Here is a 19043-nt window from a genome sequence, read left to right on the forward strand (position 1 = left end):
ATTTTCTTTTATAAGTATTAAAAGAAATAAAGCAATGCCAACCACTTCTCAAAAAATAAAATAAATTTCTTCTTAAAAACTTGCAAATGTTACGCTTTGGAATTAAAAAAAATATTTACTTGAAAAGCAGGCAACAGTTTTACTCCTAGAAATGCTGTATGACTCCAGTAAATTTGAACTGTAAAATGCAATAACAGTTGACAGAGCATTTCTAGTAGCCTATTGAAATTTCTGGAGATTAAAAAAGATTTCAGTACACTGTGCTGCAAAATATTTCTCACTGTATTTTAATAATGCCATACAAGATATTAATTTTAGATCATTCTTTTGCTAAAAACAGCATACCCTGTAATGGATTTAGTGCAAAGAACTGAAAATATCCGGTGGAAAAAAAATCTATACAGAAATCAGATCAACCCAAATCCTGTCATTACTCAGCACTGCAGTGGCATGCAGATGTTTGTAGTGGTTTAAGGAGCCAGCAGGGGCTGGAAACTCTACATACTCAACTGCAGCATGATTGCAATTGAACCTCATCAAAGTAAGAGCTCATAATTTGTCACAGAAAACAGCCAATTAACATATGTTAGAAAAAGGCTCACATAAAGATAATATATGATTAACGATCCAATGCAGCTGTCACAAATCAAAATTCTGCATTTTAAAAAGAAATATCAGTCTGGGTTTCTGAATGTTTACATTGATAATGGATACTATATTTTAAAAAACTATAGAAGAAAAAGCCCCTAATTATAGTATTTCCTCCAGGTTTGGAGTTACAGCTCAGGGAGATCTGGGTACTAAAGCACTATTTACTGTTCTGGCTGTAAATAGTTAAGACCCTTGCCAAAACACAACTGTTATTTTGTTTTAGTACTATTTTAAAGACAGATCATCATTATGAGTGGGGTGGCCTTCACGGATGCACTTTGTTGTCAAGACATTCCTCTGAAAACACAGCATGTCCTTATTGCTACAAAAAATACAGTACTGTAAAACCTATTGCCATCGCCTCAGGGCTAGCGCTGTGATGATAGCTATTCAAATGCACGGCCGTGAATAAAACTGCTACGTGGCCTGTTCCCGTACTGCACATATTCCTTGGTGAAAATGAGACCTGAATGTAGCCTGCAACCACCCTTTGAGTAAGTACATGGATTAAAAATAGTTTTCACATATATATATGTGTGTGGAAAATGAAGCCTGTTGCTCTATTAACACAACCCTGAATGTGATGCCTATTTCGAACAATAATCCTTATTCCTTGTATTCTGCACAGCAATATTTTAATTAATGAAACACTGTATAATTAAGCTGCTATTTTTTACAAGCATTATGCATTTTTCTTCCTGCTCTCATTTAGGATCCTGTGTGCCAGTAAGTAAACTCTGAAGTGACTTGAATAGTACTTTTGTGTATGGGTGTGCGTATGTGAGCGTGTGTGTTCTTGTTTTGACATCATGTTGTAAAAGGAAGCGCTTCCTCTTTTCTATTTGAAAGAGATCCAAGAAAAACAAAGTTTTGAAACTCAGTAGACTGACTGGACATCAGTCAATGCATTTTTAAAAATGCTTTAACTCCTCTTCAGTCAAATATAACCTTATGTGAATGAGTAAAAGCAGGGAATAACAAAGAAAGTTACGGAGATAGTATTCTCTAGAAGTGAAATGTGATGATTTTTAAGGATCTTTTCTCCCTTTTAAAGTCCTTCAATGACTCAGAAATCTTGTTTCCATTAATGTGAGAAGCTGTAGTTTGTGTCATCAGCACAATGCTAATTCTCCTAACACAGCACTTACTTTTACTGAAGTGTTTGTTGACTTTAAAGCTATGGTTTCAAAAACCCTGAATAGGCACAGACTTCAGAATGTGATAAAACTCAATATGCCAGGAGGTCGAAAGGAAAATTAAAGTGTTTAAAGCTACCCATGTGTGTATGACTGTCTCAAAAAAAGATCAAAAGCATTGAACATTTCTGACCTGTTTACATGGATCAAGATTTCCTACTGTTCTTTGATATTCTTTACTGTGTTATATTAAGATAAAAAAAAATAATTATGAGTTGTGAATAATCTTAAGGTTATGCTGCCTTTTTTTTTTCCTCAGGAGTGTGTTCACTGATTCCCAAGCAATCAGTAATATTTTTGATTAAGATCTCAGAAATAGCTGAAAATCCCAAGGCTTCTCTACTATTGAAACTTCACGTCTTTGACTGTCCCCAACTAATGACAGTAAACTATGCAGCTTCAAGCTAAAGAGATTAATTTTACTTTGCAATGAACAGACAAAAAGACTGGACAAAATCCACTCCATATCAATTACATATTTATGTCTATAAAAAAATACACTTTTGGCACTAGAGAGAGCTTGAGATAAGAATAATAAAACTCAAGGTTCTAAACAAGTAGTACTTAAAAAAAAAAAAGGTACCATAAAGAAGAATTTTATTCTAGAAGAAAACTACATGCTTTGGATAAGACATCTTCAAATGTAGCTTTTATTCCTGATTATAAATCTCCATTAAAAAACCTTCTAACACTAACAGAATAATTAAAAGCAAGTTCATCATAAGGAAATACTGTGTCACTGATTTCCTATTCTGTAAACCTAAATTTCCTCCCTTCATATGAAAAATCAGAGAATTGTGCAATTAGATCATGCATAAATGACAAATAAGTATCAGTCCACTGCTATTAAGCAATATACTTTCCAAGTATAATTATCAAACTGATCTGCTGCTTATTTATTACAATATCTCTAAGTGAAAAATCTCCAGCATTTTTTTTTTTTACTTCAGATTTAACAAGTTTTGCATGATGAAATACTTTAAAATGTTCATCTTCATATGTCGTGCTTCAAAACTGAAACCTATCTGAGTCAGTAATGGGTTCTACTCAATAGAAATGTCGACAGCATGTCATAACCTAATTGAAGATGTTACAGGGTTTTTAAAAATTATTTAAAAAATCTGATTGTAGAGCTTAGAAACAGCTCACTGAAAACAGTATCTCACTTTCTGATTGCTTCTGTGCATATGGGAGTTAGCAGGAATTTTTCTATTTACTTTAACAATAATAGCACTGAGACTTCAAAAAAAAAGTTGAGGATATCATATGAATGTCCAAGACCACTTTATTATCAAGGCTGCAAGCTCTATATGGTCTTACCCACACATCTCAATGGCATTATCCTGCTTAAACAAAGGAAAAATATGCTGTTGCTTCTCAGTTTCTCTGAAGAGTCCACTGGGTTCTTCTGGAGAGGAAGGATGAGTTACCACGATGTCAAAGGCTCTACATTCTCACAGGGTACAGCAATGCTATACAGTAACAAAGCATCATAAAAATGAAGCATAAAAGTTTCAAAGTATATTATTAATAGTAACAATAACAATAATAACCATAATAATATTAATAATAAAAAGACTCTATATCAGCCATGTTAATATGAAAGTGTTAGTCCTGTATATTAGCTACAGATGACCACTGAGGACTCAAAGGCTCCATTTTGCAAGTTTGCATGAAAGACTATAGAGTATGCAACTACAGGATATGTTGAATACATTTAAGTAAAAATGAGGAAGTTTAACAACAATTATAGCTTTTGCTGTTATAATTTTAAGTTACTGAAAACTTGAGGGGATACTTTCAAGTCATTTTAATCATCCAACACTTTCCCATACCAGCTCATGTATTTACTTTTCAACACCAGCCGCCTGATACAAGAACGAACTGATTTATAGCCTATGCTAGAGGAGCTTGCTGCTCATTTGTCATTCTTTTTTCTTTGCTCCAGTAGATGGAAGCAACTCTCTTGCTGGAAGTTCAGTGTGGTTTTGGGTCTGTTTTTTAGGCCAAAATCTTTATTTTTATATTTATTTTGTTGTCTGATGGTCCTTTGATGTTAGATTCCCAGAAAATTTGTTTCAGTTCCCAAAGCAATTCAGATGAGAGCCATGCGTTAGTTAAGTCTGTAGCTCCTGCTGAAACCTCTTGCAGGGGTAAACAGAGCCTGCAGCAAATCTACATGGGCGTGTTCCTGGAAACCTCACTGCTGCATGGTTCTGTAGAAATCATCACTGACATGGAATAAAATGTCTGTGGTATGGATTCAGGTGTGTACAGACTGGCAGCTGTCAGTCTTACAGTATATTACCTTGTCTGATAAATAAAAACAAACTGGAAACACTACATCCTGCCTTCTTTTACTATTTCATTTAAGCCGGCGCACCACTTGTTTCCCTTCATCAGTAAAAAAAGATGCTGACCGTGACATTCAGTATCACACCCGTGGCAAGCAAGTGTTAAAAGGATTTCAAGTACAGTGTTTTAGGACTACAGGCCACCCTGCTCAACCTGACTTCTCAGAAGAGCAGCAAGAGTAGAGAGCCTGACACTACATGGAGCAGACTCTAAGGGCTCCTTCCACATTAAGCAGGTTTTGCACCTGCCACAGACAATGCATATTCCGTATCAAGATACTCACAGAGTAATAGCACATTTTATCAATCTGTAAATCAGTGCCATGCTCTCCTGCCATATAAGTGGGTGAGATTAGATGTTTATCTTTTTAAAGACTTGTCTTGCTCAATTAAAGAGGTGTCAACTACTCTTAACCTGTATGGCATACACCCTGGTTAGCAAAAGAGACACTCCCTGAGTTGCTGCAGTACAGTCAGCATGTGCTGTGATCCTGTTGACTCTCACAAGTTAATCAGGGTCAAGCTGGGTCAGATTTACATACTGCAAATTCTTTAGGACAGGGTCAATCGCTTCCTATAAGCTTCTATGGTACAAAAATTAACAGGTAAAATAATGGGCCTTCAGTCATAACTGGAATATCAAGATATTCCTGAACTGTTCTGCAGATTTAACTATAGTTCACAAAGGACATCCAAACATGCAGGTAACAGGTGAAGTTAGAGAGATTTCAACCATGAGTGTTTTGGAGACACTATGCTAATAGAAAAGAATGTTACAAATGAATTGCAAAACCAGTGTCCTGAGCACCGAGAACAATAAAGATTTCCTGACAATCTTTACAGAATTAATTCTGTCTAATGCCCTGGCCAAATTCTGTCTTGATCATTACTCTGCTCATGTAAATTCTAATGCAGTTGAAGCAGGCACTTTTTTTGCTTTTTGGTTTAGACAGATTTGGTGATCTTTTGTCTTGTTAGAAGTACTGGCACTTCACTGTGGTTCTTTCAGGGTCAGGTGAACTAATCACATTCCTTACTTACATTTTGCCTTCAATGGGTAGTATAGAGCCCTATGTCATATTATACAATCAGAAAGCTCTTTCATTGATAGGAATTTCGTCATGTCTGAAGTGATCAGTCTTTCTCTCTTACCAGCTTTTCCAGGGAAGTAGCAAAGAAAGAAAAATATTCATAAGAAAATCTGTTCAAATTAATGAAAACATGAACATTTTTTCATTCAAAACCCCCCAACGAAATTAATATCTACATTCCCTCATTTCAGATATAATTTATTGCAACATGGAGCTTTTGGAAATACCATTTTATGGATAACAGTAACAATGCCATGAAATAAAACAATGAACTAATCCTAAAGAAATTACAATATTTAACTCTTCAGTGTTGTCTGAATAACCCTAACCTAACTGATAATCTTTTCTTCACTATCATATGGTTTATGTAGACATAACTAATATATCAGAGAACAGCTTCATACCGCTCAAGGCAACTCTTCCTTTATCAACAGCAGAAACACACATTCCTGCAAAAGTTGAAAAAACCTACATTTTCCCCTGCATTAGTTTCCATACAGATCAAGCTGATGGATATAATTCAGTCTTGAAAAAAGGGCAAGGGGAATTGTGACATAGTTCCTGGCGTGTGAACATCCTTCTTCATATGATTTCAAAAAAATATTATAATTTTTAAATAAGGTCAGCTTTTCAATTTTGGAAAAATGGTTTTAGTACTCACTGTTTTCAGTAACCCATTTCTAACTGTTTTACAGTTGTCACAGAAAAAAAGGTATCTTAAGAATGATTGTAATAATTGTGGTATATTCAACCAGATCTGCGAGAAATTTGACAGACTTTTTGTGCAGTATTCTGTTTGGTTTTGTTTTTGTTATTTAATCTAATTTTTAGTAGGGTTATGGCAGTGATTACATTTCATGGCAAACATACTGATTATTTCTTGACAAGTCAATGCCCCAGTTTCATATTAACATGGACATGTCAAATACCAGTATTTGTCTGAAAATGAGTAGAATGGCCAACTTCCAGTGGCAGAAAGGAGTGTGTGTGTTGGGAGCAGCTTGACTGTGTGACTAGTAAATTGGATCACTGAAATTTAACAAAAAATACGATTTTTGACTAGAATATCAGGCCTGTGATCAGAAATAGGGAGTGACAGTCTTTGTGAAAAAAAAAAAAATTAGTAATACAAGAATGCGTTAACAAGAAGCACGCACAGAAGACACGAAAGTCCACTTTACGCTGCTGACTTGGTAACATGCAAAAGACCGAAGACAAAGTTCTTCACACAAAAAATACTACATAGAAAGACAGGAACAAGATTCCTTTCCCCCAGATATGTTCACAGTTTCACCCAGTCAAAGATAAGAGTTTTATCAATTTTATGTAGCTTTTTTACTACTAACCAGTTAAGTTTTATAGGTGAAATGCAAATTCTCTATACTCTTTTGAGATGGAGAGACCAAAAATGTCTGCTAAGTTAGAAAGTAATTTTACTTGCAATTCTTCCTACACAAACTACTTAGTACAGAAATTTTCATATTGTAATAAATCAGAAATCAGTCATTCACATAAATGTTGCTAACTAGCAATGGATATACTGATAGATATAGAAGTTGGAGGCACTTTCATTATCGATAGTAATTGATAGTGTATCCTAACACTATCCTGCTACATACAGTCTAGGTATTCTTGGTGTAGGGACTCTATATTCTCTTGCCAGTGATGGGGATGAGGTGTGTGGGGGTATTGTCTGATTAAATAGGAGGCGAAATTTCTATTTCTGAAAACTTAATTGCCTACAAATTCTATCACTTGAAAACGATAGAAGGAATTTTCTTCTACGCCTGCATAGCTTCTTACTGAAGCTGAAATTTGCTTGCATGGTCTCCTGGAATAATGTACGGAATAACAGCTTTTAGTTTCATTGATCTGAGTACTAGCATAAATTGAATACTAACATGAAATGAAAAAAAACAAACCCGCAAAATTATTATTTGTCCTTCCTATAATGGCAGCTTACACAAGAGAACACGTTGACACAGGCATGGATAGAAAACATCAGAAACCAAGTTTCAATAAGGCGGAATGATAGCCATCAGCAACTCTGAACACTTCCTTAAATCCTGGAAAGGCAATTCAGGGTTCAGAAGGCAGTATCTGCAATGTATCAAACAACTCTGAAGAAATCTGACAAGATGTCAGACACTTTGTGTTTAAACGTCTGCCACAAAACCAGATGACACCTGGACTAAAATGGTAGAAGGTCCTCAAAAACTCCATAGGTTAAAATTGTAACTCAGCAGTCCTGGGACAGACAAATCAGTCAGTAACTTTCAGTGGTTACAGATGTTGAGATTAGTTGAGACTAATCTGAGAAAAAATTATAGCATATGAACCAATTTAGATTCTATTAAACCATATTAAAAGAAAAAGGAAAAACCTTCAATTTTTAGCGCAGACTGCACTTTAGTGCGTTGATTTTTTTATGGCTGCCTGAATTAAATTGTCTTTCAAGCACATTTAAAAATAAAAGTAGTTAAACAAGATAAAGGTGGAGCCACAGCACAAGCTTGGATTTCTTAGCCTTCTGTTTAGAACAATTCCAAGGGCAAATTCTCTTTCCAAGGCTGAATCTCAGTCCACTTTTGCCAAATACCAGCACTGTCTTGGAGAAGGTTGTTTAACCTTTGCTACTGTCAATCAGATACTTAAGCCTGAAATTAGAGCCCATAATTAAATTAATCTTACATTTTCCAAGGTACAGATGGCAAGATTCACTCACATAAAATAATTTATAATTTAATTTAGGAAGCACATTTTAGATTCCAGCTTGCTGTTAAATGTTCATGGAAGAATGTAGTGATATATTTACTTATATTTTTATGGGGGTTTTCCTCCACCCAAATTTTAACCATATTTCAACTGAAGTGCATGGAGCTTTTCACTTTACAGGGCAAAAATCATTGTGGAATATAGCAAGACCTGAAATCAGATGTAAACAGGGTAAATTTGGGCCTAGTCTCACTGAAAGAAAAGCACCTTGTGAAAAATATGATACAAAATGCTCTGTACATTAAGATCATTACTGAGTAATTATATATGTTTTAATCAGTGTCTGTTGTGAGAGAGTTTTTTTATAAGCATTATAAACTGAATCCTTTGTGAACTACAGAACAAACATTAACATACACTGTCATAGTGGTTTTGACTAACTGCATGACTTACGTTTCACTGCAGAAAATGGGCCCACTGTCATGGCTGTGGGGTTTGTATCTGCATAGTAGGATTACATGTCATGCACATTATGAAACCAAGAAGGGTGAAGCATAAATATGTGCACTGCGTGGAAATGGAGGCTCATTTCAGAGTGCTCTTCACCTGCTGTGACTCCTTTTAAGTCTTTCCTGTTCATGGAATAATGATTCATGGAGTAATGGTAAGTAATTCAGTTCTACATTCGTCTCTTCTGCCAGCTAGACAATAATCAAAAAAATTCCTAGTCTGCATTTTAGGAATGACTTTGTATTCGCTGTAACTGAAAATCTCGTAGTACTGTAGTATATCATTTTTCCCTTGCTGTCTTCAGTAAATGTAAAATGATTTTTAAAGACTTGCTGTAACACAGCCCTTCAGAAAACACATTCTACAGCTTCAGTTCATTTTTAATCTCTTGCTGCTTGGTGGTGGTTTCATCTGAGATTATGAAGCAGTTTCCCTCAATCGTATTTTAGCCTGAAGTCTCTCTTCCTACTTTTTGCAACCATGCACATGTATGTGATTTTCATTTTGCCATCCAGAAAATATCATAGAATCACAGAACTCTAGACTGGTTTGGATTGGAAGGGACCTTAAAGCTCATCAGGCCCCTGCCATGGGCAGGGGCACCTTCAACCAGACCAGGTTGCTCCAAGCCCCCTAAATGCATTGGTTACATAAAATGGAAAAGAAAACACTTCAAAAACGTAACAATAATGTTCCAACTTTTTTATATATGTTAAGGAAAACTGCAGTATAGGTGAGCATTATATGCAATATCCTGAAGAGATGAAGCTTCCATTAGAACCATACACACAGAAATTTAAGTAACAGAAGAGCTCTGATTTTTTCAGTCGTCTGACTTTTCTAGTGTCCTCCATCTTAGCAGATGAATTCATAGTAATGCCCATGGCATCAGTCCTTTTGCTTCTACCCTGTCTGCTTGCAGTACTGCAACTGCCTTTGATGCTGGGGAAAAGTTCATCATTTTAGTTCTTCTTATGCCAATAGACTAAAAATATGTCCCCGCTGCCAACTTATACATCCTCATGTAATATTTCAGCTTTAGGTCACTACACACCACCATATAAACTTGTCAAAATTAATGACAGACAAAGACTCCAAAGAAACCTTCACTTCTGCACCCATCAAATCCCTGTGTACTACAAAAAGAACTGAGGTCAAATGAGAAACAGAGAATTGAAGGTCCTGGACAGCAGCTTATTCAAAGATATTTGTTCAGGATAAGAAGAAAAAATAAATACACATTCCTTTGTAAAAAGGGAAAGACTTTTTTGTGTCTAATACATTAGTAAAATTGTTCAAGAACAGTTCATCCTCACAATGCTGCAATGCTCAGCCTCGGTTATCAGCTGTGGACTGCTAAATTCCAGACAAGCAAGCTAAGCTGCCTTGACTCTCCTTTCTGCAATGTGTAACAGCCAGATTCTAATCGCATGCTGAGAAGAAGGTAAGTGAATAACAGTTTCCTTCAATTTAGAGATAAATGTTGCATTCTGACATACTTCTTATTTAGTTGCATAAATTCAGACATATGTAGGGCATAAATTCCCAAAGAGTGTCCTAAGCATCCAATCAAGAAGGAACAATCATGTGAAATACTTTTGTTCTTTAAGGGTAATTTTGAGCCAGCTTACTATGAATATTTTTTTAGTATGAAGTTGCAACCTACATTGAAGCACATTATCTATTATTGTATGTAGCAGTTTTATGCTTTTGATTTACAGTACTGTTTTGGGAAAACAGTCTGAAACAGAAGGATGGATTATTTACCAATGATCTGCGAAAAGTGCTCCATATCTCGACCTGTAATTGACTGATATCCTTATTTTGAGCACTGGGTATAGCATGACTAAGAACAAATAGTCTGCTCATATTGGTTATTCAATCTCTGAACAGTAACTGAGTTATTTCTGTACTTTGAATAAAAATAGATGAACACATCTTCTTTACAGTTTTGTATCTAGGGAGAATAAATCATAAAGCAAAAGAATGCATGGTATTCCACGATGCCACAATAAAATTTCCTCATAGGAACTAGTGCTATTAAAAACACCACATTCTACTGGGATCGTGGTTCAAGGCCTAATGAGTAAGTTATCCTGAAGACTATCCAGTAATGAGGATTTGTAAATTCCCAGCTTAATAATATGCAATAGTTTTGGATTTTTTTCAAGAGTTATTTGGGCTAAAAAGTTCTCTGGTATTCTCACTGACTGTAATCCATCAGAAGATTACTAAAAATAGTAAGACAAAAGAAATCCGTTAAAAAAATCATCTATTTAGCTGACTTAGTGGAACAATCACCTACTAGCTGACGTTGCACTGAAGTTAAATTTAGAAAGATCTAAATATAATGAAGTTAACTTCAGGTATGCATGTCAACTTCCTCCATTTCCTCCTTTTTTTTCCGGAAATAACTAATTTGTAAAATCTGATTTAAGAAAAAAAAAAGCCAGTAACTTTTTTTTTTTTTTTTTGGTCAAAACTAGCTTTCACTTTGCAATAATACATATAGTCTAGAAAACGTTCAGAATTCTTAGCATTTTAATTAGACTGTTTGAGTAACTTTCAGCCATGGAATACTTTAAAATTTAAAGGATTTAAAACAATTTAAAAGCACATCACCACACCGACAAGTCAAGTGAAGGCTTAATGGGGCAGCATTTTACTTACAAAAATAATTGTGACATCTATACAACATCCAAAAATAGTAAACTTGAACAAATGTGTAAGTCTTTGCAGTCCTATGGCATGTAGCCGTAAACTCACAAGCGTGAATGTATATGTCTAATTTGAAACACTTGAAGAGTTCACTGAAGGCTGCAGAACTGCTCATGTACCTAAAATTAAGTACATATGTAATGGTTAAGATTAACGAAATCACAGACATTGTTACTGCATCCCAATGAGTGAAGCAAGCCAATAAGAATCTAAAATCAATGAGCACATTATAGATGTAAAAGTAAATCCTTGATGATGTTCATAAACCTTTGCTGGATACAAGTTGTGTACATCTAAATATGGGCACAGTATTCAAATGAAAGGTGGTACTATTAGTGCAGTATTTAGAGTCCCAACTGATTCCACAAATTAATTCAGGTGTGCAAAATGCAATCAATTATTAGACTGGAAACGCAGACATGGCACTGAAGAAAAAAACCTTGTGTATTGCCGTAAGTATTCTATGAATGCTCAAAAGTGTAGCATCCATCTGACCTCATTGAAGCCATCAACATTTGGCATCTAGTTTAAACTTCTTCAAACATAGGTGTACTTTATCATCAATGGAGAAAACTAACCACCATTTAAACATAGCTCTAGACATCTCACCATAATTACAAGGACTATGATACAAGTAGCAAGATAAACAGACAACAAGACAAGCAGACAAAGAGGATTCCTTGCTATCTGAAGCTTTGTACAGCTGAGGTGTAATAACTTAGACTGCAAAATGGGAAGAAGAAAGGCATAATTCCTTGTAAAGAAGAGTGATGAAGATTCAAATACATTTTTCTTAATATATTGAATGAAATAATAGTCCATGTGTCCTATCTAGTAAGCAATTATATTGACAAACTGTGTCTGTTAACATGCAAAAGCTTGTACCTGTATCAACATGAAACTCATCATTAAGAAGTCACTATCAATAACTACAGCACTAACATGCTTAGGTCACTCTACAAAAAAAGAAGAAAATCTGAAGTAACAACTCCAACAAGAATTACTGAGAGCAACCATAATACATATGGTCTTAAGAGGAATTATGCTGAAAAATAATAATGGAGAAAAAAATAAGTAGCCAAAAATGTGAATTTTATTTTAATGTTTTCTGATAAGGATATATGGTTTGAGACAGATTTCCTGGGGGAGTTCCTTAATTGAAGGCCTATCACAGCAAAGGACATAACTTGCCAACCTAAGATGTGATGCTGAGATTCCTAAAATGTGCTATGGGGGTGGTGATACCTGTCAAGATGATATTTGTGGAGGAGTTCTTGAAAATAGCCAGGATCTAAACCATTAAGGATTTTGAAACTAAGAGAGCAAACTTTCAAATCAAACAGCTATTTTATAGCAGACAAAGTAAATGAATTAAGGTACAAGGAGGATGATCATATTTGCCCACGACAGAATGGGAGTGTGTCACTGCATTCAGAACAGGCTGCAAGTGACAGAGCTGAGCTGCTGGAAGCCTTTCTAGAAGGGAATTACAATAATCCTCTCCATCAAAAAGGCATGTGCTGCTGCTATGAGGTCGTCACAGGATAAATAAGGGCACTGTCTGCATCAAGCACACCACTAAAAAGATATTTTTCAATCCCATTCAGTGTGGAAACCTCCACAGAGGACAATGAACAGAGCACTGGAATTTTTATTACAATTTCCTACTGCACTCAAATTCCCCAAATTAGTTTGTAGTGCCATGTAAAAATAGAGAGCAGTGTCCTAAAGATAAAGAATATGCACTGTGCTTTCGCTGAAGCAGAGGTAGCTGGCAATCCTGTCTGTCTGAAAACAGAGCTACACTTGTGGAATCCCTGGAGTGAGAGGCACACAGCTCCTTAGTGCTCAAACTGAGATGAAGTCTTTGATATTGAGCATTTCTGCAGTAACTGCTGCAAGCATGCACTTCATGTGTCTTGATGATACTGGTGTCTGCCAAACTAACCTTGATCTTCTGCATTGAAGAACCATAAAATATTTTTATCATTAATCTTACAGTCTGCATGACAAAATAGTTGGCTAATGCAAGCACGAAGCTTAGCATTTTGAATAGAGAGTACTCTATTTCCCTAAGCTTGTGCAAGCTAATATTTCCTTGCATTCACGCATGTTGAATTGCCCTATAAATTGAAAAGTATGTTATAAGTAATAGCATACAAACCCTCCTTGTGTTCTTAAATCATGTACATATTAAGTATGTACATAATTAAAATGCTGGGGAGTTTTGGTTCACCAAATTGAATTAAGGAAATAAAGCATCATTACATACATTTGCTAATACATCTATGTAACGATTATATCCTGAAAGTGTATCAGATATTCACTCTATCTATGAATTGAAGTATTCAAAATAAAGCACTTGTCAGCCCCCAATGAGCAATAAATTACTTTTTTTTTAAAAGAGAAAGCTTCTGTGATGTAAGAAATGTTCCTATACTTTAGCATAGGAAACTTCTAGTAGCATGATTATTAAAAGTAACAGCTTGTACCCCTGAAGCCTGACCGAGTTCAAAAGAAAGTTCAGAATGAAGTGGGGGAATTAGCTGATGAACTTCTGTCAACTATAGCAGTAGCCTTCATGAATAATTCAATATATGCCCCATCCCCTCTATATCTCAACAGACTAACAGCTGCAGCTCTCAAATGACAAGTGTTATTTTTTTAGAAGCTTCTGAAAATAGTATACTGATTATAAAATAATGTATATCACAAAGTAAGATTTCCCCTCCCTGCTTTTCACTTCTGAGTTACAGGAACTCTTGAAGTTTTACTGCAAAAGGAGGAATTTTCAAACAGACTTCTTGTTTATGCAGCAGGTCTACAGAAGCAGTTGTGAAAAGAATTTAGGTCCTACACTGAAGATTTGGTTCCCTACCCTAACACTGCCACAAAATTCACACACATTACTGTGTCCACAAAACCTCATTCAGAGTAGCTTTGTACAAAGCTGCAAAACTACACTTTCATAACATGGATCTTCATCACAGTTTCATAAAAAACAGGAAGAAACCTTCTGGTCTGATGTTTTTGTACTGAACATTTTCTGAATTGTTCTCTACTTCATACTGAAAAACTGGCACTTCAGGAAGTCAGGAAATTCACTGAACATATTTGGTGAATATACTGATGTGGAACAGAGTTTCTCTTGTGCTAACGAGACTTCAGTAAAAGAGAACAGAAGCCTAAAGAGATCGTAACACAAGTTTCCTTGATGATAATGCAACTGCTTGTACCATCACTCAAGTGCAGGAGGAGGAATGGCTTTCACAATATGTCTTCTCACAGTCCAACATAGAAGTTTACTTAAACCATTTGAGAATCTTTTTTCAGGCTTCTGAAACTCAAACAATTTATTTTATTCCCCCCCCCCCCCCCCCCCCGAAAAGATGTTTCAGTGGCATTATGTAACAGTGGGTATTTAGGGAAGGAAAACATTAGCTTAATGTAACACTGAAGTAACTACACAGGTAGCTGTTTCCTGATTTACTGAGAAGCTACTGTGTACAGCACTTCTGACTGAAAGCAGTAGCGGATAAAATCTTTTTAATGACGCAGACTGAAAGATCAGCTTGTTGGTTTGCATTTTTTTTTTTTTTAAATGCAAATAGACAATTTTTTGTCTATGTGCCAGCCTCTGTCTGTAGGAGGTGTACTCTGTGCACAAGAGAAGAAAAACTCTTCACCTTGCGTGCTCTACATGGATATAAAAATTAAGCAAATATTGCAGATTTGAAGGTAATCCTGTTCCCAAGAGAAAAGCTGGAAAGTTTCTTAAACATCTGCTTTACCTTCTTGTAATGAATGGTTTCTCTTCTCAGCTCCAGAAGTTTTCTGGCTCTTCTTCTTCAATGCAATGGCAAGATTCTTCACTGCTTGAGTTGCCTACTGGGTCTGGTCTAGGCATGACTTTAATTAGCATGCAAATTATTTTGCTGACCATTTGAATAAGACCTTTCTTGTGCTTAATTTTTTTCAGAATTGGAGTTCTATGTCCTAATGATGCTTTGTCATAGAAACACAAAGAAAGTAGATTGATACGACTGACTGAAATTTATATTGATAATTTTAATACAAAATAATTTAGAGGGAGGTTTCATTTTATCCAGCAAATGGATGTTTACTATACAATAGGAATCTGCACAACCGGAGCACTATAATACATGTTGCATTTTCAGCTGCTTACATTTAATATTTTAACAGCCAAATTTTCAAACTAAACCAAAATTATAAGACTTTGGATACAACAAAGCTGTTTATTCTTATTTTCACATTCTTTAGCTAGCAGAAATAAAAAATTGGAACAGTTGTTGAGACAGTGTATTTGAAAGCTTAATAGCACTGCCAATTAAAAAAAAAAAGTATTAAATAGCTTTGTCAGTTGAGCTGTTTCCAAGATAACTCGTAAGTGCTACTACCAAAGGGCTGCTTCATCCTCAGTCAACAGTTAACATTGTTAATTTTTCTGAATGCTGTGAAAAGTACATTCAAAAATACAATAGTTTTCTTCAAAATAACACCGTCATAATTAATGTACGGTCTGTATTTTTGCCAGGGAAAAATTGTGGCAGAAACTGAAAACTATAATAGACTTGACTGGAGAATTGATTACTGACATTTTGTTTGTTGAATACAGTGATTGGATTCAAAATGAGTAATTTCTAAGGTATCTCCTGCACTGTATAACGCATGCAACTTCTACTTATTAGACTTATGCATGTGGAGCATGTCTGCGTATCACAGCCAAATCTGTACACCATTTAAGTCAGTGGTCAACCCTGGCTCCAACCAGACAGTGCCCTTCTCTCTTAGATCGTGGATAAGTATAATTTCTTCTTGAGTAAAGTCTTAGTTCCACATCCTGGGGCAAACAGACAAAAAAGGATATTTTTACAAAAAAAAAAAAATATCACCAAACAGCCCTTTCACTAGGGGCTAGTAGTAGCCCAAAAAATCCAAGCTATCATTACTGGTGAAGAGCCCTGCTCCATGAATAATACATTTTTGGGGCCACCTCAGAACACAAAAATAGCTTGTCTCTGGTCTTGAAAGGTCCACATCTAGGCTGATACAGGGAAAAAAATCTACTTCATACAGCTACAGAGTGTGGTTCACCCATTGGGAACAGGCTACTGGCAAGGCACTCGAAAGTATTTTCAAGCGAAAGGGGCCATACTGTTCCCCTTTGTGAACAATAAGAACATGTAATTTTTCAGTATTGATTTTACATTCATTTTCCAGTGTTTAACTATACATCAAACTTATCCCTTTCATGATATTTTCTACTTCTTTACATTACTGTTAACAGTGTTACAAGGCATAAATGCAAACATATACAGGACTTACTGACCTACTCTATATATTTGTTTAGCTGAAGATACACAGGTTATCTTCATACCATCACTTAAGTAACTATCATAAACTACTCCTGAAACATTTACTGGGAAGCTGAAAACACTAGTCCCTAATCAATGGAGATAAAAGTGAATGGAATAGAAACCTAAGTTTTTTTTGCTTATGGATTTTCTTTAGATGGAAGTTATCAGCTATCTCTAAAATGAAAAATCCCACTTCAAAACCAAAACCCAAACCATCTTGATTTTACATCTTCTCACTTGAAATATATCTGCAGCTAAGATCAGCACTGATGACTGAAAAAAACTCTGAAACTGGTTACCTTACAGAATAGAATTTCTATATAATAAGTCTTCAGTTTTGGAATTTATCATCTGATTTGTTCAATCTGGATGTGTATAAATTTCATCTTTTTTACCTTATCAGGTTCCAAGTAGGATTGTAAAGTACTAAGCAAACAGATTTGAAATTCCTGTGCTTAGCATTTTGATCTAACAGCAATGTACTGCTATGCTGAACTGCAGTTGAGTTTCTAGGTTGGTTTGAGTTTGTTTTTTTTTACAAAAAAAGTATAATACATTGAAGTATAATTCATATGCTTATGTTTAAAAGAAAGTGTATTAAAACCAAATCAAGATAAATACTGGTTGACATAATGAGAATGTGTTGCGTTCTGTAGTCTTTCATTTGGTTTTTGGCCTCTTTCCTGATGCCTTGAAGATATATCAATTCTTGTGACAGATATGAGGATATAAAATGTACTCTTTTAGAAATGTAATAAATTATCTCATTCACGTCTCACTGCCCAGTTTACTAATAGGTGTGCTGGCAACAATATTGCTGGAGTTGAACTGAGCCTAACAATCAAGGCACAGAGGTAACAAAAGAAATCATTTGAGGGTCTCTTAGCCTTCTTTTTACATTATGTGTCATAACTGTTATATCGAAAATACTTGCCTCTGGGAGATACACATGATAACAATTCCCATTCAAATAGTAATTTTGCGACTAATCAAAAAAGTCAGTATTATTTGCAGAAACCCTAGAGAGATCTAGCTCATATATTTAAGAAAGAAAAAAAAAAAAGAAAAAAGTAAAATATAGGGGTTACAGCCATCTTCTAATCCAACCTACCTATAAAACCAAGAAAAAGTTATGTCTGGGATGTTTATATACATCATTCCCATACCTGCATACACAAATATAAAACTACATCAAAAACTAGTAAAAAATACCCTATTTCTAACCCGTAATATAGAAGAAATGCAAATCTGAAACAACAGGAGAAACACTCTTACTTTATATAGTAACTGTATATGTATATATATATATATATGAATAAAAAACACCACGTGTTTATGGACGGATTATTTTTATGAGGTCTAACTGTGAAGAGACATTTTGACAGTTTTATTTACAGTGTAAGGCATACCCAGAGGCATGCAAACATAGTTTTAAAACCATATATATTTGTATATAAAGCACACAGATATATATATGTACACATGTATAAATATATGTACATGATCACAGGAAGTGATTTTACAGAAAAAGCACAAGCCTACCTAACATGGCAATCTACCACTGTAGCAATTTCTAGATAGCCTTTTTAACATATACATCCTATCAATAGCATAAAATCTGCAATTAGGTGAGGTACAAAAACATGAATTCAGAGTTTTAAGTATATAAAGTCACTCCTCAAAATGTGAGTGTTTAAAAATACATCTTAAAAATACACTCAAATTTCTTTAAATATTTAATTTATGTTAAAGTCTACATGCAGCTATTTCAAATGCAGCCAAGTCACTAAGCTTATTAAACTATTTCTTTATTTTGGGAATTAATGGAGATGTCCACTGTTGAAGATTTTTATTTTTTTTTTTTAGCTCTAGATAAAAAAGAACCCAGAGACATCAACCTCTCTGAATGAAGTACAATTTCAAGAAAGAAGTTAGATCATTAAGGATGAAAATAATAGGATAACAGGCAACATCAGCTTGTAAAACAAATTCTGTTCTTAAATAAACATTTAATGTGCCCATACATATTTAATGTTAACAGTATTTTAACCTTAGTAGCCCAGTGTGGAATTTGCTATTGTCAGCCCTGCTCTCCTAGTGGTAGGAAGCTGCGAAGAAGTAACTCAAAGTTGTATTTACCAAATTTAAGCTGTTGATTAATTTTCCTCTGCCAAAGACATAATGGGAACAGTCCATCACCTCATAAACAGTATTATGCTGGTTAGGGACCTTCCATAAAGTTAAATTAACACACCAACATTTTCTACTGAATACTGAGAACTGAAAGACATTCTTAATAGTAAAACTATCTGAATTTCTTTTCCTTCTACCTTCCTCATTTACCCTGTTTGTTCATAGTGTTAATGCCTTGAGGTAGAGGCTGTCTGTTAACATGTATTTGCACAGCATCATGCTGTATGGGCATGATGC

At 35.0% G+C, this 19043-nt stretch overlaps 1 protein-coding gene across 11 annotated transcripts in view; it reads right to left on the minus strand.

Annotated features, from left to right (window-relative positions):
• MEF2C (myocyte enhancer factor 2C) overlaps nucleotides 1–19043 on the minus strand; it is a 123114-nt gene that overhangs the window by 89972 nt on the left and 14099 nt on the right. The window contains exon 1 of one of the 11 annotated variants that reach the window (XM_057404299.1): nucleotides 15027–15128. The exons of the other annotated variants lie outside the window; for them this stretch is intronic. The gene's annotated coding sequence lies outside the window, so the exon portion shown is untranslated. Of the gene's footprint in view, nucleotides 1–15026; nucleotides 15129–19043 lie in introns of those variants that run through there. 11 annotated transcript variants of the gene reach the window in all.

Source organism: Pezoporus wallicus, unplaced genomic scaffold (genome assembly GCF_028554395.1).
Source record: "Pezoporus wallicus isolate ANWC-B61680 ecotype Strahan unplaced genomic scaffold, APGP_CSIRO_Pwel_v1 contig_4322, whole genome shotgun sequence".
Classification (NCBI taxonomy): domain Eukaryota; kingdom Metazoa; phylum Chordata; class Aves; order Psittaciformes; family Psittacidae; genus Pezoporus; species Pezoporus wallicus.